The sequence below is a fragment of the Plecotus auritus genome, assembly GCF_963455305.1.
Source record: "Plecotus auritus genome assembly, chromosome: 2".
NCBI lineage: Eukaryota > Metazoa > Chordata > Mammalia > Chiroptera > Vespertilionidae > Plecotus > Plecotus auritus.
This window is the reverse complement of record NC_137771.1, coordinates 125,111,114-125,135,713: the sequence shown is the minus strand read 5'-3', so window position 1 is coordinate 125,135,713 and position 24,600 is coordinate 125,111,114. Positions and strand designations below refer to the sequence as shown.

The window sequence follows — 24,600 nt, the reverse complement described above, 5'->3', positions numbered from 1 at the left end:
TCTGAGAATGTGTTTTGGATCACATTTTGAACTTCCAATTCGCTAATGCAATTTTTATAAAAGTTTCTGAAAACTGCGGGAAGGTCTTAAAAAAGAAGATACTCATTCTGCACCTATATAGATTCATTCCTGGTATGAGAAACTTTGGATTTGGGCATGGAAGTAGAATGGGAGGAATGAGCAACATTGAGGCATCTGGTAGAGTAGAGAGAAAACCTTCTCACAGCTCTCCATTGCTTATGGAGTCCCAGTTATATATTCCACTGTGCAATACACATTATCAGTCCAAACCTACATAGTAAAATATCCACTCCTTACTTTATATAAATTGCACAGAATACAGTTGTAATTCACAGATATGGAATCCTGTTAAAATTGCAAACATACTGCAGGGGAAAATTCCAAATAAACCTATGTCTATTAGGCGTCTAAACGAAGTTTTTCACTTTTGACCTTCTCATAGCAGCTTTATGTGTTTTTTACTTTCCACTTGCTTAAATGCTTCAGGGTTCTCAGTACCACATGCTACCAACCAATATAAAACCTGTAATTGGAACTGAGAGGAAATTGATATAAATGAAAAATCAAAAAACTACACATGTTCCTTTGAAGACATTTTAGAGTTTCTACTAGTGACAGTTGGAACAAATTGTTTTAATTGCAAAAGAGAAAGGAATGAATGCTTGACAGAGGCAAAGGTTACTCATTCAGTTGTTAACTCTTTGTAGAGTTCAATTGATAAAGACAAAACTTGTTTCTCACTATATTTCTAAAACAAAACACTGTGTCTGACACAGAAGACATGTATAATAAATTATTTTAGATGTTATTAAGTAAAGGAGCAAAGTAAAGCTTAGGTTTTATGTGCAAATATAAACAATAGAGAGGCAAAAATATGTATGCATTTGGTTGGATAAATTTAAAAAACCCCAAATCTAGTTTTGTTTTGAAAAAAAAAAAGGTATTCCAAGTTTTATTTTGTTCATTTTTATTTTTGTTTGGTGATAGCTTGGAAACAAGGAAATGTATTAGGGAATAAAGTAATAAACATACCAATTTCTGAAAATCCAAGTAGCCCCCAAACTATCAAACAAATTAAATTAACTTTTCCCTTTCATTTAAACATTTCATTGAATTACAAAGATTGCTTAGCAATAAAAGGCACAGGGGGAAAAGTGAAGGTATGAAGACACCAAATTTAAAATTGGATAAGAAAAGAACTGTAACAAGACACAAATCAACGAAAACCACTATTTGAGCATTCCAGATTAGAAATAGTCAATATCATAGAATGTAGATGAGCTATGAAAAGTGTTTGCAGAATAGAAGTTCAGGGAGAGAGGAATAGCACAGAGGAAAATTAGAAATAAGTCATGAGAAGAGAGAGAAAAGGCTTCATTTAGTTTTAAATTTAGGTGCTTTTAACCCTATTACTTTCTTAGGCAAAAAAATGCGAAGTATTAGCACCACCTCTAACTTGGGTGTGTCTCAAACCAAAGACTGATCTGCTGATATCAGTCAGTAGTTGCTACTGAAGAACACTAAGAAAAGCAAAGCAAAAGGAACGTTAATAGACCATTCCCACTTTTACCTGTCCTCTAGGTTTTCTTAGTAATAAACAATAAAAATTTATAATGTTCACTTAATGAAGGAGAACAGAATCCATAAGTAAATCTGCTCGCTGTAGAAACAGAGTTAGAGGAAAATTCACAGGGGAAACTGACATTCAGAAGAGCTTTATGTGAGGTTAAAAATAAAATTTAAAAAAGAACTAAAAGGGAGAGATCCAAGATGGCAGCGTAGGTAAACACCTAAACTGCTGCCTCGCACAACAATTTCAAAACTACAACTAAAAGACAAACCATCTATCACCCAGAACCATGGGAAAGCTGGCTGAGTGGAAGTTCTACAACTAGAAGGAAAGAGCAAACAGCATTGAGGGGTGCACAAGCGCTGAAAAACTGAGGTACGGAGACGCGCAGCTGGCAATGGGTGACTGGGAGCGCTGCTGTTTTCAACCCGAAGGGAAATAAGCTCCCGATTACTCCGAACTCATTTCTGGGGAGACACGAGGGACCCAAACTCCTACAGGGAGAAGCTGGACTGTCTGCAGTGGGGTCGGAAAGTGAGGGAGGCTTGCTTGCAGGGCTGCTCGCAGGAACAATTGTTTATTGTGCTGGGGCTCGGGACCCGGGGACACGGTCGGAGCCGCAGAGCCGCAGAGCTGGCTTACTGGCAGCCATTGCTGTTTGCCACGCCCTAGCCTAGTCACCCCCTGAGACCCCACCCTGCACAATCTACAAACCCACCCAAGCTCCAAGCAGCGGATTTAGCATATGAATGGCCTGCCCTATCGCAGCTTAACCTAGCAAACTTGCAGCCCAGGTCAGACAGCTCCAAAACCTCCAAACCCCAAGCAAAGAGGAGAAAACTGTAGTTCTTGCTGTAGCACCTGTTGGGTGGCCTCAGACAGTAGCTGACCTGCACCCCATTGGAGATCCAGAAGCCAGTGTACCTAGTGGTCAGTGTGAGACACCAGATTTCAACTCCTCACATCCATAAGTGATACATTCAAGAGGCAGACTCAGTGAGCACCAAAGCCCCACTGAAACAAGTTCTGCACCATAAGCGGGTCTCTAGCGCAGCGGTTCTTCCATTATAGACACAGCGGGTCCTCACAGCCAATTGGCCTGGAGGTCAATTCCTCCCAGTGTACCAACAGCAATCAAGGCTTAACTACACCAAGACTTTGCACTCAGCCCACAAAGGGGTGTACCAAAGGCGTCCACCTCAGGTGACTGGGGAGGCTGAGCTACTGGCCCCTATAGGTCACCTACCACACAAAGCCACTCCATCAACACAAGGAAGCAGCAAAATGCGGAGACAAAGAAACATGTCACGAATGAGAGAAATGGAGGAAAGCAAACTACTGGACGACATAGAGTTCAGAACCACATTTATAAGGTTACTCAAGAATCTTCTAAAAACCACCGAGAAACTTGATGAGACCTCCGAGGAGCTTAGTGAGACCTTCAAGGACCTTAATGAGAATGCCAAAAAAATGGAAAAGGACCAGTCAGAAATTAAGCATACACTGTCTGAAATAAAGAATATACAGAAACTCAACTGTTGATCAACATACCCCAAGAATCAAACCAAAGATCTGAAATATGAGGAAACAAAAAACACCCAACCAGAAAAACAAAAAGAAAAAAGAATCCAAAAATATGAAGATAGTGTAAGGAGCCTCTGGGACAACTTTAAGCGTACCAACATCCGAATTTTTGGGGTGCCAGAAGAAGACAGAGAGCAAAATATTGAAAACCTATTGGAAGAAATAATGACAGAAAACTTTCCCTACCTGGTGAAAGAAATAGACTTACAAGTTCAGGAATCACACAGAACCCCATACAAGAGGAATCCAAAGAGGACCACACCAAGACACATCATAATTAAAATGCCAAGGGCAAAAGACAAAGAGAGAATCTTGAAAGCAGCAAGAGAAAAACGGTTAGTTACCTACAAGGGAGCACCCATATGACTGTCAGCTGATTTCTTGGCAGAAACTATGCAGGCCAGAAGGGAGTGGCAAGAAATATTCAAAGTGATGAATAGCAAGAACCTACAACCAAGATTACTCTACCCAGAAAAGCTATCATTCAGAGTTGAAGGTCAGATAAAGAGCTTCACAGACAAGAAAAAGCTAATGGAGTTCATCACCACCCAACCAGGATTACATGAAATGCTGAAGGGTGTCCTTTAAGAAGAGGAAGAAGAAGAAAAAGGTAAAGATAAAAATTATGAACAACAAAATGACATCAGATACATACCTACCAACAAGTGAATCTAGAAATCAAGTTAATAAAAAATCTGAAGAACAGAATGGACTGGTGAATATAAGAGAATCAGGGACATAGAAAGGGAGTGGACTGACAATTCTCAGGGGGAAGGGGGTGTGAGGGGTGCGGGAAGAGACTGGCAAAAAGCTTACACCTATGGATGAAGACAGTGGCGTGGCGGGGGGTAAGGGCATGGGGTGGGGTGGGAATCAGGTGGAGGGGAGCTATGGGGGAAAAAAAGAGGAACACCTGTAATAATCTGAACAATAAAGATTTATTTAAAAAAATAAAATAAAATAAAATAAAAAAAGAACTAAAAGGATAAAGTGGACCCTCCAAAGGCATCAACAAGTACTTACGATTTTTTAATAACAGAGATTTAAAGGCCAATGATAACATATTTAAACAATATATTCAATATCTAAATTACTACCATTTTCACAAAAAATATTTTCCAAATGGTTATTGGTTAGCATTGAAGCATCCATCTTATATAAATACTGCTGTTTGAAATTTTAACCCTGCTATTTGGCTTCTGTAAATTCTTGCTTGTTAAGACTACTCCCACTTCAGAGAGGCCATTAAACCTTCCCCAGACAAGGTTGTTGGTGCTGGCGCCAGGCCAGGCCTCTGGTTGTGGTCTCAAGGCCCCAGCACATACGGGCTCTTTAAGAACTTGCAAAAGGGGCCAGAAACACCCCATATTTGGGAGACAAAGAAGGTATAAACATATAAATAGGGAAAATTCCTGCATGTTGGGGCCCAGAATTTGAGAGACATTTTCCTCTGGACCCGCATGTAATAAACCTAACTCCATCTCTCTAAGTATTGCTTTGTTCTTCTTCGGTTTTCTGTAACATTATTGGTTCCCTGAACCGAGGAACAACTGTGCTTGGCCTTTTGGCCTCTGGTGACTGGGCCGGGTTTGGGGCCCGGGGAGCCAGTGCCGCTCTGCTGATTTAGCAGAATTGAACCAGGGGACTCCGGGCACTCCCGGACCTCAGCCCAGGACCCGGCCGGCATCTGGAGAGAGTGGACCGACACTTCTGGACCTGTCGACAGAATCTGTAAGGTAGGGGCCCCATCAGTTCAGCCCAGTCCAAGTGAGTGGAAGGGGGAGCTTGATCGCCTCCCCGGAAGCCATATGACTTCCTCAGGCAAATTAATCAGGAGTTAGGAATCAGGTGACTGTTTAAACTCTGGGTAAATATCTGCTAGAAGTCAAAAACTTGGACTAGCTAGTATATAAATGTGGGACTCTGGAGGTGAATGAATTCAGATTCGATTAAGGAATTATGAGTTCACTCTGCTGTTTGTGTGGGACTAGCCAATTTGCTACTGAGAAGGGGGACTGGACGCAGTCTTAACTCCTCCGGTAGGTTCTCACCAAGACATTGGTTGAGAATTCTGTTCTGGGGCATGGGTGCCAGGAGTGCTCCCATGCCCATCTGGGGAGTTGGGCATTGTTTTGTTTATCTGCTCAGCTTCAGTTTGGGCTAGTCTACTGAGAGAGTGTGAGTATGGATGTTTGTCTGTCTTGGCATAATTATCTGCTCATTAACTGGTCTGTGTGAAGCAAAAGCTACTTTGATTTATTCTGCATTTCTGTTGATTCATCTGGCTAAAATGTTTTATTTATTAAAGGCTGAACCTGTAATGGTCTGCAAATGTCTTAAGCAGCGCTGCTGAGTTATTTTTCTCAGAGATGTTTGCTCTCTATCACAGTGGGAGGGAATCAGCCCACTTAGCTAATAAAAATTTCTCTCTAATTTTGTATAAGTAAGGGTTTCAGTTTGCTCTGATTTGTGAATTTGCTGTATTAAATTGAAATTTTAAAGTCCTAGGGTTAATTTAAAGGTATAAATTTATGACATTTCAAAGAACAAAGAACTTTTATTTATGGCTTTCTTATCTCTTTTGGTGATCAGAGACTTCCAGGGGCAGGGCTTACAGCTCCACAGGGCGGAGAGATTTACAGGCCTAGTCCCTGCCTGTGACATCATAATCCAACGTGAGCCACCTGTGGTGGAACTAAGGCTGAAGTTATTATTAACTATCTATGGACCCCCGATTCTAATAGCATCTGTAACTGGATTAAAGATCTTTTCTTTCAGAAGGCCTTCCAGGCTTTCAGTTCACAAGAAATCTCCCTACACACCCTTATCTTCCTCCTCCCTATCTTTCCAGGCTGACTAAGAGTCATTTTTCTCCACAGGTCGGACCTCAGCCTTCGAAAGGGAGGACTACTACAGCGGTAGTCTATAGTTTTCTCTGAAACTCTCACTGTTTCTATTTCTCCCCTCTATAGGAATTGTCTTCCTCTGACTCACAATCAGGAAGAGAGACAAACAACTGGACTGGGGGAAGGGATGGAGGAGGAGGGGTTGTCGGCAGTTAATTATGAAGCAGGGAGAGATAGGTTTTTGTTGATTTTACTGGCTGCAGACCGTTCTGCTGGTGTAGGGGTATGGTCCAGGTGTCTTATCAGAACTTCACTAGATTCAAGGTTGCAAGTTTTCTGCAAGCATAATTAATCTAGCTGCCCTGGTGATTTAAAACTGGTTGCTAGGCAGACTCATCCCCCAAGAGCCAGATGAAAGAAGGGGGTGAGGGGGGCTGGATGCCTGAGCTGCCTGCAGTGGCCCTGGAAGAAACCTCAGCAGCAAGAAAAGCGGGGGAAAGCAGACATTTACCTGACACTAGAACTAACCCACTGCTGCCCAGTGAGTAATGAGTGTTTTGCAATAAGCAATACAAGACATAGGCTTTTGGCTTGCTGGCTGCAGCAGTTAAACCAGAAGCCAGTGACTGCTACTAGTCTCCCTGCAGCCCCAGGAATAGAGCAGCAGGCCTAGGATCTGTAAAAGCAGCAGATAGAGCTAGTGAAAGCTCCCTGTTTGCAAATGTGCTGAAAGGGTTCAGTACCTGTTGCTGCTGGAAGAGGAGGGGCTGAGATCCCCTTCCAGTGCACTCCCTTGGGAGAGGCCTGGTCCCTGCGCTGCCACAAAGGGGACTGGCGGGAAGACAAGGGGCCTAATACCCAAGCCACTGCCACAGAAGCATTTTGCAATATGCAAAGCTGTTTCTAACTGCAACTCTGGCTGTTTTGGACTGGCAGCTTAAAGTCAAAGAGCAAAGGAAAGGCACTCTCCCTGGACCGGGAGCCTTCAGGACTTTGAGATTCTCCAAGCGAGGAGGAGTCTGACTGAGGGATGGCAGAGACCCTGTTGGGTTAGAAGGACCTAAGGCCACATGTTAAACTTATAAATTACGGCTTTCTAGGCAAATGTCCAAGCCCAGATATGTAGGGGTTAAGCTGCCTGTTTACAGCAAACAACTTTCTCCTGTGCCAGAATAAAATTTAGGGAAATTAGACAGGCTGTTTGTGGCTAGAAAGAAGAACTGGCCACCATGCACAGCCCTGACAGTGGCCTGCAGAAAGCTGTATAATAGATTTAGATGATACCTGCGACTTCATGGACATGACTCCAGAAAGACAAGGACAATTTTGCTTTGTGTAGGAAGGTCAAGAATAGACTTTAGTCACCTCCCTAAGGTATTTGTATAGCCCTACCATCTGTCATATATGGTAGCAGAAGATTTGGCTACCTAAGGTGGCCACAGCGCCGATGTTACTGTCTTGCAGGCCTGTGTGACCATGCCCATGTCAGGGGTGGCACAAACCTCAACTTTAGGAAACTGGGAAAGGCCTGTTTGAAACAGAGGGAAGTAGTGACTACCAGCCCTTTGTTACAGGAATTACAGACCCCGTGAGGTCCTGTGACATATGAGACCCTGTAAAGCAATAAAACTCCCTTAGTCCTTTCTCAGAGGGCATGTCACCCCTCCCAGAGACCATATGAAATTTTAAGGACAAGTTAAGTAGGGGGAACCCTACTACAAGGACAGCTATAATTGTCTACTTGAATATAGACACATTTTGAATTTCTCCTTGTCATTTGAAGACAGTTATATTACTCTGAAGAATCCATAGAAAGGACTAACAAGGAAAATCAGAAGATCTTAAAGCAGGTCAGTATATTTTTCTCCTTATATAATTCCTCTGAAATTTGGCAATGCTTAATAAATCATGGCAATACATTTCTCTGCATAAATTCAATAAGACCGGTGTCTAATAGTGGTTTTATTGACTGGAAACTTTGACTGGAGTGTCATGTTTTAAAGAGCCCTGTCTGAACTCTGAAGACTTGAAGCCAATAAGAGTGCCAAGGAAAAGCCTGCTATCCTGCTTGGGAGCCCTGAAAATGGCTGGCGCTGGAGCGTCAGGCCCATCCCCTACCATCACTGGTGGTTGGTCAGAGTAGAAGGGGAGCAATAGGATGACTCTGCCTCCCTGCGGAACCCCACACACTCTAGGCCGTGACAAGTAGTAGGGCTACTGAGATGGGCCTTAAAACCTAGGGCATGGGCCCAAGTGGAGTAGCTGCAGGTGAGGGATTCACCTAACTCAGCAGATACTACAGGCAGGCCTGAAGGCAGCTGGATGGCTTGGCTTCCTGGCCCTATGGGGCACAATAAGATTCAATCATGAAATTCCAGCAAAGGTAGTCAGTTACCATTCTTGTTGTGTTTATGCAAACAATCAGGCCAAATTAATTACAATAGGTAAATTCGTCTTTATCCGGCTCTTTTGATAAACATAGAGGTAATTTTGAGGAGAAAAATTCTATTTCAATAGAGGTCATTAAAACTGAAATGTTTTCTTTCCCTTCCACTGGACCATTTGTTACAGTTTGTCTCTGCCAGGTCAAAAGCCCACCTCCTTCTGGGCCCCGGCCTCAGCATCCCTGTGACAGACAGCAAGGATCTGTTGGCTCTGAGAGAAAACTCCATCCCACTTCAGCACGAAGCAGCTACAGAAGAAATTCAATGTCCATTTTCCCTAAAAGAATTCAGAGCCAGGATCCTTGAGGTAATATATTAGGCAGTTAGACAGACATGAGCAGAGCAGGGACGATGGGCCATCTAGCGCTACAGGATGTAACTAAATCATTCCACCTCTACGTATGTGAGACAAGGGGCATAGGCAAAGAGGTACTCACCAAAGTCTCAGCCACTAGAAAAGGCTGGTAGCCTATTTGTCCAAAAGACTTGACCCCTTTGCATTTGGGTGACCTACTTGCCTCTGGGCGGTAGCAGCCAGAGCTATGCTTATTAAAAAAGCAAATAAGTTAACCCTAGGGCAGTTAACTAATCCCAACTGCCCCACATGAGGTCGAGATTTTACTCCAGAACACACTAGAGCACTGGATGTCAAACACTTGAGTCACCCAGTTTCAGGCTCTGTGGTAGACAAAAGAAAAATCAGTAACAATTTATACTGATAGCAGGTACGCATTTACAACAAGGTAAGGGTTCTCCACAGAAGCAAGAGGGAACCGGGCCACAGATGAAGCTGCCCGGGAGGCTGCCCTAAAACCAGTGGGGCCTCTACAGATTCTAGTGACTCTTCCAGATCCTGGCCTACCCAATCTAGAAAAAGCTAAAATCCATAACCAGTCTTTATTCAAGTTCTTACAGGCTTTACAGTCTACGCAGGAAGCAATCCAGAAGCACATCTGAGACACTCTGCCTGTACCAACTTCTGATCTGGTTCATCCCTTCCACCCTGGTGACGCTGTTTGGGTAAAGAAATTTGCCACCCAAGGACTGACTCCTACCTAGAAAGGACTACCTCCATGGCAATCAAGGTCAACGGAATCCCAACGTGGCTTCATCACACCCAGCTTAAGACAGCCCAGGAAAAATTGAGAGTCCAGGACTCTTCGGACTCTAAAGATTACTCCTGGCCCTCATTCCAGGCCCTTATCTTATTAGCAGGCCCACTAACTTTATTAGGCAGAAAATTAGGATTATAGTCCTCAGGGGTAAATATAACTACAATGACTAAGAGTCAATGATTTGACTCATGTACATAAAACCAGTGGGGAATGAAGCATCCATCTTATATAAATACTGCTGTTTGAAATTTTAACCCTGCTATTTGGCTTCTGTAAATTCTTGCTTGCTAAGACTACTCCTGAAAGGGCGAGGAAAGACCGACTCCATGTTCCCTTTGTTCCATGTCCTCCACCTCGTGGAGTCAGGTTCCCGCCCTAGAACCTCTCTAAGAGCCCAACCCACACTTTTGAATTAGCCAATAGAAATGCAAGAGGGAAGTAAGCCGCACCCTGCCCCCATGTGCAACCTGACCCCGACCAATCAGCAGAGGCCACACTACCTCACCCCTCCTACCTCTCCCAGGCCCCCTATAAATCAGCGCGTTTGGGGCCTGGAGCTCTCTCTCTGCCTCCTGCCGCTGCATTGGCGAGTGTGGTGGACGGGGAGTTCGAGCTAGCTCGAATAAAGGTTTTTTGCTTTTGCATCGGACTCGGCTCCTTGGTGGTCTTTGGGGATCACGAAATCTGGGCATAACACCTCCATACTGTATTCCATAGCAGCTGCTCCAGTCTACATTCCCACCAACAGTGCATTAACGTTCCCTTTTCTCCACATCCTCATCAACACTTATTGTTTGTGAATTTATTAATAATAGCTATTGTGACAGGTATGAGGTTATATCTCATTGTGGTTTTAATTTTAATTTCTCTGATAATTAATAATGTTGAGCATCATTTCATATATGTATTGACCATCTGTATGTCTTCTTTAAAGTGTGTAGTCAGGTCTTCTCTCCATTTTTATTTTTGTTGTTTTTTCTTTTCCTGACCTTGAGTTGTCTGAGTTCTTTATAATTTTTGGATATTAACCACTTTTCGCATATATCATTGGCAAATAACTTCCCCCATCCAGTAAGTTGTCTTCTCATTTTTTTTTATGGTTTCCTTTGTTGTACAAAAATATTTTAGTTTGATGTAGATCCATTTGTTGATTCTTTCTTTTGTTTTCCTTACCCAAGAAGATATATCAGAGAAAATATTGTTAAGAGAAGTATCAGAAATTTTACAGCCATTTTCTTCTATGAATATTATAGTTTTGAGTCTTAATCCATGGTCTTAAGTCTTTAATCCATTTTGAGTTTTTTTTCTTGTATATGGTGAAAGAAAGTGATGTAGTTTAATTTTTTAATGTATCCAATTTTCCAAATACCATTTATTGAATAGACCGTCTTTAGCCCATTGTATGTTCTTGCCTCCTTTGTCAAATGTTATTGGACCATATAGGCCTAGTTTTATTTCTGGGCTCTCTGTTCTGTACAGGGGAGTGTCTTAACTTTGACTGAATGCCTAGTAAACTGAAGGAGAATCTTAAACCACATCTTTTATATGTAAACCCAAGTTACAAAAAATATAGGACACAGGAACATGTTAAATGATACCATGGGGATGAAATTATCAAAATTTTGCGTGTGGGGAGTAAACAACACAATTGACACAATTTTATCAACAAATAAATTGAAATAAAAAAAGAAATTTAAAAAGAGCCATAGGGATTTATCAAGAATATATAATGAGCCCTGACTGGTTTGGCTCAGTGGATAGAGCATCAGCCTGCAGACTGAAAGGTCCCAGGTTCGATTCCAGTCAAGGGCATGTATCTTGGTTGCAGGCACATCCCCAGTAGAGGGTGTGCAAGAGGCAGTTGATTGATGTTTCTCTCTCATCGATGTTTCTGGCTCTCTATCCCTCTCCCTTCCTCTCTGTAAAAAATCAATAAAATATATTTAAAAAAAAAAGAATATATAATGAGTAAACCTTAGATATTAATTCAAATAAATCAATTATGATAAATTATTTGTAAGGCACTTAAATAAATTTAAACACTAAGTATTTCATGACATTAAGAAATATTTTAATAATTGTGGAAGTGTTAATAAAACTAATGGTTATGTTTAAAAAGTTCTTACATTCTCAAATATTTAAGCTTAAAATAGTATGATATCTGGGAATTGTTTCAACATTTTATGAAATTGGAGATAAAGTGGGTAGGTTTGCAGATAAAATAAGATTTGCACAGTTTGATAGTTGTTCAAGCTGAGTAATGGGTATGTGGAGTTCATTACATTAATCTCCCTACTTCTTTTTACATTTCAAAATTTTCAAGTTAAAAAATATTGAAAAGTCAGTGAGAGCTCTAAAGATGAAATTAAATAATGAAACAATTCACTCCATGACATATAAAATTATATTTAGATATTTGATGTTTAATTTTTTTAGTTTCACCATTTTTAATTATTTATAATAATTTTGAGGTGGACAATGTTTGAGGAGGGAAACAGGAAAGTTGTATAGTCAGAGTTCATAGAGAAGTTAAAACCACGGAATCTACCTCTCCCTGTCCATATGGTTCCAGTTCTTCTTAGTATAAAATTCAGAGTTCTTCAGGTCCATCCATGTTGTCACAAAAGGTAAGATTTCCTTCTTTTTTACAGCCAAGTAGTATTCCATTATGAAAATGTAACTGTGTACTTTAGGTGATGGAAGGAGATTTGACTTAGGGTTGTGAACACACAATACAATATACAGATGATGATTATAGAATTGTACACCTCAAACTGATATAAGTTTATTAACCAATGTTACCCCAATAAATTCAATAAAAATTTAACAAATATTTCATGGTTCTTATGATGGCTTACAAGGACTCACAATCTACCCTTGGTTACTGCTCAAATTGTCAGAGACTTTCCTTAAGCATCCTTTTCATTATACTCAACAACTTTGTCAGGCTTTATTTTTCTTTGTGGCTTTATCCCTATATTAAATTATGTTATGTATTTCTGTATTTGTTGGTTTTATTATTCTCCATCTTATTTGTGGTAACATTTTTTCACTTTGTTTTTGTATGTAACCTGAGCTCTTAGAACAAAGATAGACAATACTAGACATTGAAGAAATATATGCTGAAAATGAATTATGAGATCCAAACACAAGTATTCATGATAGATAGCTACCTGGGCTTTGCTAGAATAATGTTGTGTTGGGGCTCTCACAACTTCATGAAGAATAACAATTGTTAGAAAGTGTTGCGTTTTGTATTAGGTTGAATGTTTCTTGTTCTACTTTCCACCCATTGCACTTAATTTTCCCTCTGGTGTTAATGTGAGCATGCCATCATCTCCCTTAGAACAATTAGGAGCTCCTTTCTTCACAAAGTTGGTGGTTAGGGTGGCCATGGAACCCGGAGCTCCTCTTCCAGCAAAGAGCAAATTATTTTTTTCAGGTTCTTTCAGAAAATCAAACTCATGTGCTTCATTTTGCATTCGGCCCAAAGATTAAATCACCACTTGTTCTCTTATTTATTAACTAGAGGCCCGTTGCATGAAGATTCGTGCAACAGGCCTTCCTTCCCCTGGCTGAGGGCACCAGTTTTCCTCCGGCACCCAGGACCCAGGCCTTCGCTCTGGCTGGAGCCTTCAGTGTTCACTCCAGCCGGAGCCTTCAGTCTTCTCCGCTCTGGCCAGAGCACCACTCCTGTAGCTCCCTCCGTCCCCACCCTCCCCCTCATAGCAGGCGTCCCACCCCGCCCGGCTGCTCCGCACCTGCGTATGCAAATTAACCAGCCATCTTTGCTCCAGGCCTAAGCCATCAGTCAGACATTCTTAGTACTGCCGTGGAGGTGGGAGAGGCTCCCGCCACCATGGCTGTGCTCGCCAGCTGTGAGCCTGGCTTCTGGCTATGCGGCACTCTTCCTTTGGGAGTGCACTGACCACCAGGGGGCAGCTCCTGCATTGAGCGTCTGCCCCCTGGTGGTCAGTGCGCGTCATAGCGACTGGTCATTCTGCTGTTTGGTATACTTGTATATTAGCCTTTTATTATATAGGATTGATATAAATATAAGATTGCTTGGGGCAGTTATTGATAAGGAAAGGGTCACTGGTTTCATTTATTAAAAAAATAATTCTCAATTCTTTCATCATACTATATTTTGTGTGTGTGTTTATGTATGTGTATGTGCTCTTCTAAATGTATTTCAAGTTCTTTCCAAAACAAGGAATTAGGAAAGTTCAGGTATGCCTCTGGGCTGGGTCCAATGTTGTCTTGTATTCATGCCTGGGTATAGAAAATGTGAAGAAGAACCTCTCCTAACTGTGACGCAGGACCCCCTCTTCTAAGGCATCTGTCCTTGGTTGATTCCAGAGTTGGCAGCAGTGGCCAACGTGGAAAACACACTGGACTTTTCCTTTGGAAGTGGGACATCACCATCTTTTCCCTGACCCTTCCCTTCCAGTTTCTTAACATATAGAAGAAAATAATATTCTTTGAAGAAACTGGATAATTCTAAAAAACAAAAACACATGCTTCCAATGCAGTGTGCTTTCAGATATTCTGAGTTTAGTTCAGCTGCCGGATGAACTGATTGATGTGTTCACCTCGATAACCAGGGAGCCCACCTCCTTGAGGAAGCCCACTCTAGTCTTGGGAGCATGACGGGCCACTGAGAGATGGAAAGGGCCAAGAACCCTGAGATCACCTGGAAAATCTTAACTGGGAAGGCAATTTCATGAATGAGGTCTTCCAAGCAAATGACACCAAACTTTCCCAGATGCTCCTCAATCACTATGTTGTCTGTCAAAGGGATGATGATCTTGACCTTGGCTTGTCCACGTTTCAAGATGAGCTCCCAGACAGACTTCAGATTTGGAAATGCCCAGGTCACATAAGGTTCCATTGTACGCAGTGCTTTTATGGTCTGGGATGGTCACTTTGATAAAGACACCACTGAAAATCTTCTTCAGGCGAAGCCTTGCAATGATCCTTTGTTCCATTAAGCTCACTCCATTGACCCTTTGGATGCATACAACAAAGGCCAAGGAAGGTTCATCTGGCACTTCCAAACCATGAGGTTTCACTTCTAGTTGTCTGAGGCACACCTTGTCATGTTGTTGCTGCCAGGCATCATGTAGGAACCATTCCAGTCACTTAAACCTGATATCTTTTCCTTTCCTCTGCTCCTTCTTTTCCAAAAATGCTCACTTTGCCTGGGTGGCTTTCAGAGCATGATAAGCCTTCCTCTTTTTCAGGAGATTTTCTGAAACCAAAAGGATTTTTCTTTTCTTTTGCTCTTCCTCTGCCATCTTTCCAATGCACATCACCATACTATTTTTTAAAATATGATTTTTATTTCCAATTTCCTCTTTTCCTACTTCTGAATCATTATTTATCCTGTTTCCCCATTCCTTCTCATTTACCATACACAAAGTTAAGCTCAGTATAACCTGCAAATATTATAAATACTAGAGGCCTGATGCACGAAATTCATGCAAGGGGCTTGGCCCCCACAGCTGCAGCGGCTGCCTCTGCCTTGACCCCCATGGTGCCATGGCTTAGGCTGGAAGGTCCTCTGGTCTAATTAGCACATTACATTTTTATATTATAGATGTGTGGTTTTACATCTTCCCAGTTAATGATGAAAGATAAAACAATATTGCACCTGGAGACCTGAAATAAAGGCTACCATCAATAATCATATTAGAAACTAGCCTGCACTAAATAAACTGTTTTACAATGTAAAATGTATATTCTAAAACTACTGATGGACATTTAGTGAAGGAAATAATCAGAAGTGATGATAATTTATGCCTACCAAATTACAGTCTTCCAGAATTGTCACTTTCAACTGATAATAGATTAATCTGATGACTATTGATCATAGTTCTTCACAGTCATTAGGTGCCAGCTATTACTTTCTGCATCACTGTCTGTCTCTCATATTCTAAACGAATTCTTATTTATGTCTCTTATCAAGTTAAAGTTTACTTTTCTGCGATGAAAGTAGTGCACTCCTACAACTGTGTAGTGAACACTGGAAACACTCTCAAACATTGTCTTATAAATTTTTAAGTGTTCTCAGTGACAAATCATTGTAAAGCAAAGTATTTATGCTATGCATATTTTCATTAGTTACTATTCTAATAGTAATTTGAACCATTGACCTTTTCCAGATGAGCAAAGAGAGAGAACAATATGAAAAAATAGTACTGTTCTAATTACACATCATGGCAAATAATAATTGCTCATTTTATACAAGAAACAGTAAATTTGAGTTCCATTTATTGATATTAAGAATTGTGTAATGCATTTGGATTAAAAAGGTGAAACAAAAACTAGATGTTTTAAGTGAATTATTTAAAAACTAATTTTTAAGGAGACTTAGAGAATATATTGCAATTAATCATCTATACTGATGAAGTTTTTTTATTTTTCAGTGGTTAGTTTTATTCAGTTAGTTGTCATTATATAGAAGGATCATATAACTTTCAAATAAAGTTTTTGCTTTTCTTTGTAGTTGTCTGTACATGAAATCTGTTATCTTATTCAAATCATAATACTTATATTTTTGAAATATATAAATTATATCCTCATTTTTTCATAAGTAAAATGTCAATTCTAAACATCAGATTTTATTTAATTTATACAGTTAGAGCACCTATTACATTTATCAGAGTAAATAAGTTTTCACACATAAGCCTAAACTATTTCTAATTCAGCAGTACATGGGGAATGTATATTTTAAAGCAAAGAAAAGAGCACTCAGCCAATATTGCCACAAATCTGTTCAGGTGGAACAAGATAGGATGACATGACAGGCAGCAGGCATGGTATGACAGCTTATAGACAGACAATGAAAGGGAACTTTGAATAGGGGAGCAGCTCTATTCTGTTGTATTCTGCAATTAAAGCTATTAAGGCAAAAGGAAATTATCTTCACTTCCACCTTCTTGATTCTGGGCTATCTCTCTGCATTGTTCTAACAAAGCCTGATGTATTCATATTTCATTGTGACAAACATAATTGATGTCATAAACATTTTAAAATGATCACTGTATAATATATACTTTTAAGAAACACTGTATTTATTATTATAAATGTTCAAATACTTATTCTGAATGATACTGAAGTTCATGTACGTATACTTTAACTATTGTCAATGGCAAAATAAGTCATTTTGAAAATGAACTTTCTAATTAATTATGCAATAGTTGAAGTTTCTGGTTTCTTCCCAGAAATTAGTTATAAGAGAAAAAAAATCATGATAAGTCAAACAGTATACATCATTCAGAATCCACTTATCTATATACTAGAGGCCGGGTGCACGAAATTCGTGCACGGACGGGGGTGTCCCTCAGCCCAGCCTGCACCCTCTCCAAACTGGGACCCACTGGGATAGGGCCTAAATGGGCAGTTGGACATCCCTCTCACAATCCAGAACTGCTGGCTCCCACCTGCTCACCTGCCTGCCTTCCTGATTGCCCCTAACCGCTTCTGCCTACCAGCCTGATCACCCCTTAACCATTCCCCTGCCAGCCTGATTGATGCCTAGCTGCTCCCCTGCCAGCCTATTTGCCCCTAACTGCCCTCCCCTGCAGGCCTGCCCCCCCCCCCCAACTGCTCTCCACTGCAGGCCTGGGTCCCCCCCCCCCCAACTCCCTCCCTTGCAGGCCTGGTCCCTCCCAACTGCCCTCCCCTGCTGGCCATCTTGTGGTGGCCATCTTGTGTCCACATGGGGGCAGGATCTTTGACCACATGGGGGCAGCCAACTTGTGTGTTGGAGTGATGGTCAATCTGCATATTAATCTTTTATTAGATAGGATTGAGGCCTGGTACATGGGTGGGGGCCAGCTGGTTTTCCCTGAAGGGTGTCCCAGATCAGGGTGGGGGTTCCCTTGGGGCGTGGGGTGGCCTGGGCGAGGGGCCTGTGGTGGTTTGAAGGCCAGCCACCCCCCCTGGCGACCCAAGTGGAGGCCATGGTAATCTGGGGTTTATTTATCTTCTACAATTGAAACTTTGTAGCCTGGAGTGGAGCCAAGCTTTCTGCTTGCTCTGTGGTGGCAGCCATTTCTGTTGGGATTTATGTATCTTCTATAATTGAAACTTTGTAGCCTAGAGTGGAGGCCTAGGCCTGCCAGGGCTGTAGAAGCTTGGCTTCCTCCATCACCGGAGGCAACCCTAGCCTCCTGCTCTCTCCAGCTCTGTGGCTGCCGCCATTTTTGTTGGGATTTATTTATCTTCTATCATTGAAACTTTGTAGCATTGAGTGGAGGCCTAGGCCAGCAAGGGCAGGCAGAAAGTTTGGCTTCCTTCATTGCTGGGGAAACCCAAGCCTCCCTCCTGCTCTCTATGGCCGCAGCCATCTTAGTTGGGTTTATTTGCATATTCGCTCCTGATTGACTGGTGGGCGTTGCTTGTGGGTGTGGCTTGTGGGTGTATCGGAGGTACGGTCAATTTGCATATTACTCTTTTATTAGATAGGATATAAAAGCCTAAGCAACTGTTACAATGGAACGACCAGAACAACTGGTCGCTATGACGAGCACTGACCACCAGGGGTCAGATGCTTAATGCAGGAGCTGCCCCCGGCCCACAGGCCCCCATTGTTGGATGGGGCCTGCAGGCCAACCTCCAATGGTCTCTCCCCCTGGCCAGCAGGCCCCCATCACCTGATAGAGGCCTGCCGGCCAACCTCCTGGTCCCTCTCCCCGGCTGGCAGGCCCCCATTGCCTGATTGAGGCTGGGACCCGGACTGGGATGGGGAACCGGTGATGGTTGGCAGTGGACATGACCCCTTTCCCAGGGGGCTAACAGCTGGCTCCCTTCTCAGAGCTGATGGACAACCTCCCAGGTCCCTACCCCTGGCCAGGAGGCCCCAATCAGCCTGCCACCCACCAGCCGCGGTGGCAGTTAACCTCTCCCCTGGCCGGCAGACCCTGATTGCCTGATCAGAGCCTGCCAGCCACCCCCCTGGTTTCTCCGTTTGGCCGGCAGGCCCTGATCACCCAATTGGGACCAGGCCCCAGGCTGGGATGGGGAACTGGAGGTGGGTGGGCAGTGACCAATATCCCACCATGCCTGCAAGGGGGAGCTGCGACCTCTCACCAGCTACCTGGGGGTGGGGGTGACGGGGACGGAGGTGTGGTGAGAATGCAGGGTGTCTGCCGAGCTTGCTCTCACTCCCCCTGCAAACCTCTCCCAGGATGCCAGGGTTCACGTGCCAGGGAAGCTCCTGCGCTCAGGTGCCAGGTGCCTGCAAGGAGCCTGCCCCTGCACCTGCCTGGCCTCTTTCAGGTGAGCCGGGCAGCAGCCACTGGGACCGCAGGGGCCGGTTGGGCTTCCCATGGGTTCCAGTCTGGCCCAGCTCCTGCCCTGGTGGTCTCGGCCCCGATCAGGCTCGGCCTCTGCCCTGACCCCCGGCTCCACCTGAGGCCCCTACCTGGGCACATATGTGCTCATGGCCATGGCCTCAGAGCAGGCACCACATTGGGTCCCTTGTTCTTTGCCCACAGGCCCTCCCTGGCCACCTGGCCCTGCGCTCACCACTCCTTGGAGTATAGCTACAGCTGCTGCTCCTGCTGCTTCTTCTGGATAAATGCCATGGAGGGCGGAGGGCACAGGCGCAGGATGCAGGGACACCGCTGCCACTGCCTCGCAGGAGCCGGTCTGCGAAGCCAGCCAGGAAAGAGCGTGCTGCCTGCCTGGCTTCCATGTGGTGCCACTGGGTAGCCCAGAGGGCCACGCTGCATCCCAACCTGCAGTGTTCAGCTGCGCTCACCACATCTCTGTGTGGGGACTCAGGCACTGTGACTCAGGCGGTGGGGGGGGGGAGGCAGGGGCGTGCAGGGGCTGGGTGGCCCAGGTGCTGCCCAGGGCCCAGAGGTCAGCTGGGACCTGCCCTTCCATTCCAGATGCTCGCACTTCAATTGCCGGCCAGGCCTAGAGACCCCACCCATGCATGAATTTTGTGCACCGGACCTCTAGTATTTTTATAAAAATCACAGTGTAAAAATAAACAGGGTAACTGTCATAGACATAAGCCACTCTCAGTTCCCTGAGTATGCATATCTCTACATTTCTCTTTTGTGTCCTGTTCACATAAAATATTAGACAAATTATAGTTCTATGTTTAGTTCAAAGATGTGAGCCTTTATTATTAAACATTTCCCACTATTTAAAATGAAATATAGATTGAGATGAGGAAAAATGTAATATACAGGCCCCGAGTTCTAGACAGACCTGGGTGCCAATTCTGGCTCTGTCACTTATCTGCCAAGTGACCTGTTTCAGAATAAAAAGACTTAAATGTTAGCTTTGAGGCTACTTCCTTCACAACTATCCCAAGTGCTAAGAATAGTGCCTGGCACACATTGGACTCATGATACTACCTGCTGGGTGGAAAAATGAATGAATGATTAGCCCTAGGAAGACATTTAGAATGATATTTGTAAAGTACTATGTATTACAGTCCTCTCTGACTTTGATTCTTCATATCTCCTATACTTTCCACAATAGCAGCTAGAACAACATATGTACTGAAGTTTATCATTGGAGTATTTGGGTTCAATTATTATGTACTAGAGGCCCAGTGCACCAAATTTGTGTACTGGTAGGGTTCCTAGCTGCTGCCAGCTGCCGGGCAGGTACTCCCTTCCTTCCCCAAGCCGACTCGTCCCCTGGTCGAACTCCCGGAAGAACTCTGATCGAGGGGACAATTTGCATACTACACTTTTATTATATAGGATAGCAGAATATTTGAATACCCATTTTAAAAGGGACAAACTAACAGTAGACATCTTTGATTGAAATGCAAACTTAATAGTTCCCTCAAACATCTAAAGAACTTAAGAGACAGAGGTGACATCTCTTTCCAAACTAAACTTGTGTTTTATATTGATAAAATCTAGTTTAAAATAAAAACTAAACAATTGCGGCACAAAAAGTAGAGTGAATAATTTACAGATAAGTAAAGTAACAGCTTTTATTTGTACCCTCATTGCTAGCCTTGCTGATATTCAGCAGGATAAGTTACCAGCCTCATGATGTACATGAGAGCAGCACCCTCTGCAGTGTCCCACAAGTTCTGCTTAGAGTCCTGACTCAGCTGGAAGCTACTGACTATGGGACAAGTCACAGCCCTATAAAGCAGCATGTCTTTTAAGGAAAGCTATTCTGAATAGCTACCATTTTATTAAAAAATTATACTGTTTTTATTTGTTTCTTATTCAAAAAGAAGGAGGAGGGACTCGGAAAAATTTGAACCATGTAATTTTAGAATGTGGAAGATATCCAACTCTCAACTTCATCTTCTAGAACTGACTTTAATAAAATAAAAATTACCTTTTATCACATGGATTTTTGAGTCTTGCACAGAGCTTTTCAGAGCTGTCACTCTCTCACACAAAACTAATGTGATCGCCTTTGTCAAGGACAAAACTAATGCAGCCTCCCCCTCTCTCTCTGCTGTGGAGGAGTTTATACTTTACAGGGAAGCAAGGCCTTCCTTGGTGCTGACTTAGTTTCATAGTGTCACCCCCCATTGGCTTTAGGCTAATTAGATACTTCACAGCTGTCCTTATACAGCCATATAATGCCTTCTTTATTTTTCTCCAAAACTATTTTCTTTTCTTTTTTTTCTCTTCTTTCCTTTTCTTTTCTCTTCTTTCCTTCTTTCTCTTCTCTTCTTTTTTTTTTCTTTTCTTTTCTTTTTTTTCCTTTCCTTTCCTTTCCTTTCCTTTCCTTTCCTTTCCTTTCCTTTCCTTTCCTTTCCTTTCCTTTCCTTTCCTTTCCTTTCCTTTCCTTTCCTTTCCTTTCCTTTCCTTTCCTTTCCTTTCCTTTCCTTTCCTTTCCTTTCCTTTCCTTTCCTTTCCTTTCTTTTCCTTTCCTTTCCTTTCCTTTTCTTTTCTTCTTTATTTCTTTTTCTCCTTTTTTTTTCTAGTAAAAGTCAATTGCCCTCAGGGTATGGGGTGTATGATTCTCATTCTTGATTACAAGGGGGGTGGGGGGGAGGGAAATGACAACAAAACCCCGAGTTTCCAATCCTTTGTCCAGGTCCTTGAGTAGATAAGTTTGTCTTTGTTCTTCAATAAGAACATTGTGTTCCTTTTTAAAATAAGGTTTAGTAATAAATCCTATGTAATTTTATATTGGTAGACACCTGGGCTGGGCTGGAAGCCATAGTAAATGAAGGAGAATTTACAATCCACAAAGCAATGTAAAATTCTGTCTTCATTGTGGATCTGAGGGATAATAATTGTAGATGATGTTGACTTTCGAAAATTGTTTCTTTTTCTTTTTTTTTTTTTTAAATATATTTTATTGATTTTTTACAGAGTGGAAGGGAGAGGAGGGATAGAGAGTTAGAAACATCGATGAGAGAGAAACATAGATCAGCTGCCTCTTGCACGCCCCCTACTGGGGATGTGCCCGCAACCAAGGTACATGCCCTTGACCGGAATCGAACCTGGGACCCTTGAGTCCGCAGGCCGACGCTCTATCCACTGAGCCAAACCGGTTTTGGCTTGAAAATTGTTTCTTTTCATCGATATAGTTTGAATGTATACTCTTTGAAATGAGTGTTGAATGTGTATGCACACAGAAACATTTGCTGTCTATATTTCCTTTCATTTAGTGTTTTGTCTAATAGTTACCCAAAAGAAGATGACTGTGGGGAGAAGGAAAAGGTGTAAATTCATTTAAAAGTAGAAAAAAGATCTCAAAGGAGATAAATTGTGATGTTTAAAATTTACAGTTGATGTCTTCTAGATAATGATTGCCTAAAAGGAATAACTTAGGACATGGGAAATTACTGCGGAAAATCAAGGACTCTCCTTGTGAGTGGAAGGAGATGGAAGCTTGGGCATTGGGATGGAGAAGCAAAACTTAGAACTAAGAGCTGCCAAAAAGGGGACTATTATGACAGCTTTATTTTTATTTTCTCCTATTTTTCTTGGAACTCAGGAACAATTATATTTAGAGTGCTTATTTTCTCCCACTTTTCAGTAAAGGGCATTGTCCACACAAAACCTTATGTTGGAGAGAATTTGAGGGAAAGGGAAACATAAGCTTGTGTGGCATTCTAAACATCAGCCCTCTAATAAAGTCAAGGAAGTAATTAATTTTGGAGTCCCAGGTGTTGGTGAGAAATAAAGTCAAGCTGAGCTAGACCTATGAGTAGCCGAACAAACTGGATAACTAGAAGTGAATGGGGTGCATACAAACCCATGCATAGATATGAGTTTGTATTTTCTAATTATGCCAGCACCTGGAAAGTGAAGTGGATATAAACTTGCTTACAAATGCATTTTTATTGATTACTATTTTTATTTTTCAACTTTCTTGAAGTATACTTGACAACTGAAACTGCAGAGTTAAAGTGTACAATGTGATAATATGATATCATGTATACATTGTGAGATGATTACCTCAATCAAGTCAATTAACATATTCATCACATCACAAGTCTATCATTTTTGTGTTGTGGCAAGAATATGTAAGATCTACTCTCAGCAGACTTCAGGTATACAATAAGGTATTATTAATTGTAATCACCATGCTGTACATAGATTCATAGAACCATTCATATTATAACTGAAAGTTTGTACCTTTTGACAAACATCTCTCCATTTCCCACACTCTCCAGCTCCTTGAACCACTATTCTACTATTTCTATGAGTTCAACTTTTTTTTTTAAGATTCCACATATGAGTGAGATCATACAAAATGTGCCTTTCTCTCTCTGGCTTATTTCACTTAGCATAATGTTCTCTAGTTTTATCCATATTGTTGCAAATGGCAGGGTAGAGATAATGTGCTATATCTCTATGTACCTATTATTCTATTATTTAGTCATAGAAAAAAGAAATCCTGACATTTGTAACAAATGCATTTTAATACCTGGTATTAAAAGAGTTGTTTCAAGTAATTACAACTTATAATATTTTTGCACTTTTGTGCTTAGTCCTTGATTCATTAAAAATAAGTTTGAAATATATATATTTTTGAAAAATACATGTTAAGGATTTTTCCAAATTACCAGAATGACAATAGTGAGAATAACATTGAAAATGTATTCCTTCTTGAGATTATCTTCAAATAGAGGAGTCAAATAATAAAGGAGTAAACAAAGAAATATAAAATGTAATGTGAGGAAGTGATTAGAGACATGAAAAAAAGAAAAAAGTTTAAGGAGATAAAGAGGTATCAGTCAGGGTTCTCTAGAGAAACACAATTAATAGGCTATACTATATGTATATATGCATGTTAGCCAAAAACATACATGTATATATGTGTGTATATATGTCTGTCTGTTTGTATCTATATGAGACACATATAGGTTTTAAGGAATTAGTTCATATGATTGTGGGACTAACAAGTGCAAAATATGTGAAAAGCTATCAAGCTGGAAATTTTGGTAGGAGCTGAAAATACCATCTTGATTCTGAAGGCAGCGAAGAATTCCTTCCTCTGGAGACCTTATTTTTTTCTCTTAGAGCTTTCAGCTGATAGATGAAACTCACACACATTATAGAGGGTAATCTATGTTACTCAAAGTCTACTGATTTAAATGTTAATCATATCTTAAAATACTTTCACAAAACAGCAACTGAGCGTATAGCCTAGTGAGGTTGACACATAAAATTAACAATCACAAGAGACAAGGGGTACTCCTTTTAAAGGACAGGACATTTAAAAGGAGACATGAAAAAAGTGAAGAAAGTGAGCCTTCAGAATACCCGGAAGAACCTTCCCAGCAAAGGAAAAAGTCCGTACAAAGGCCCTGAAGCAGGAGTAGCAGGCAGTGACAAAGAACAACCCAGAGGATTTCTACTATGGCTTGAGTGCAGTGAGCCAGGGAGAGAGAATATAAGATCAAGGAGCAATACGGGGCTGTTTGGCCTTTAAGAACTTTGCTGTTTCTTTTAAGCACAAGGGAAAACCATGTAGAGTTTTGAGCAATCAACTGCATGATGTGACTCAAGAATAAAGACGTTCATTTTGGCTGTTATGTGAAGAATAGACTACTGAGA

The 24,600-nt window shown here is 41.8% G+C and overlaps 1 protein-coding gene and 1 pseudogene across 9 annotated transcripts in view; both read right to left on the bottom strand.

Moving 5' to 3' along the window:
* The window catches only part of ROBO2 (roundabout guidance receptor 2), a gene marked incomplete at its 3' end in the record, with an annotated part of 1,552,622 nt that overhangs the window by 1,315,667 nt on the left and 212,355 nt on the right, over positions 1 to 24,600 (bottom strand). The gene's annotated exons all lie outside the window — the stretch shown is intronic.
* On the bottom strand, positions 14,135 to 14,877 carry LOC308241631 (large ribosomal subunit protein uL30-like; annotated as a pseudogene). Its single transcript has one exon. The product of its transcript is annotated as a large ribosomal subunit protein uL30-like (transcript).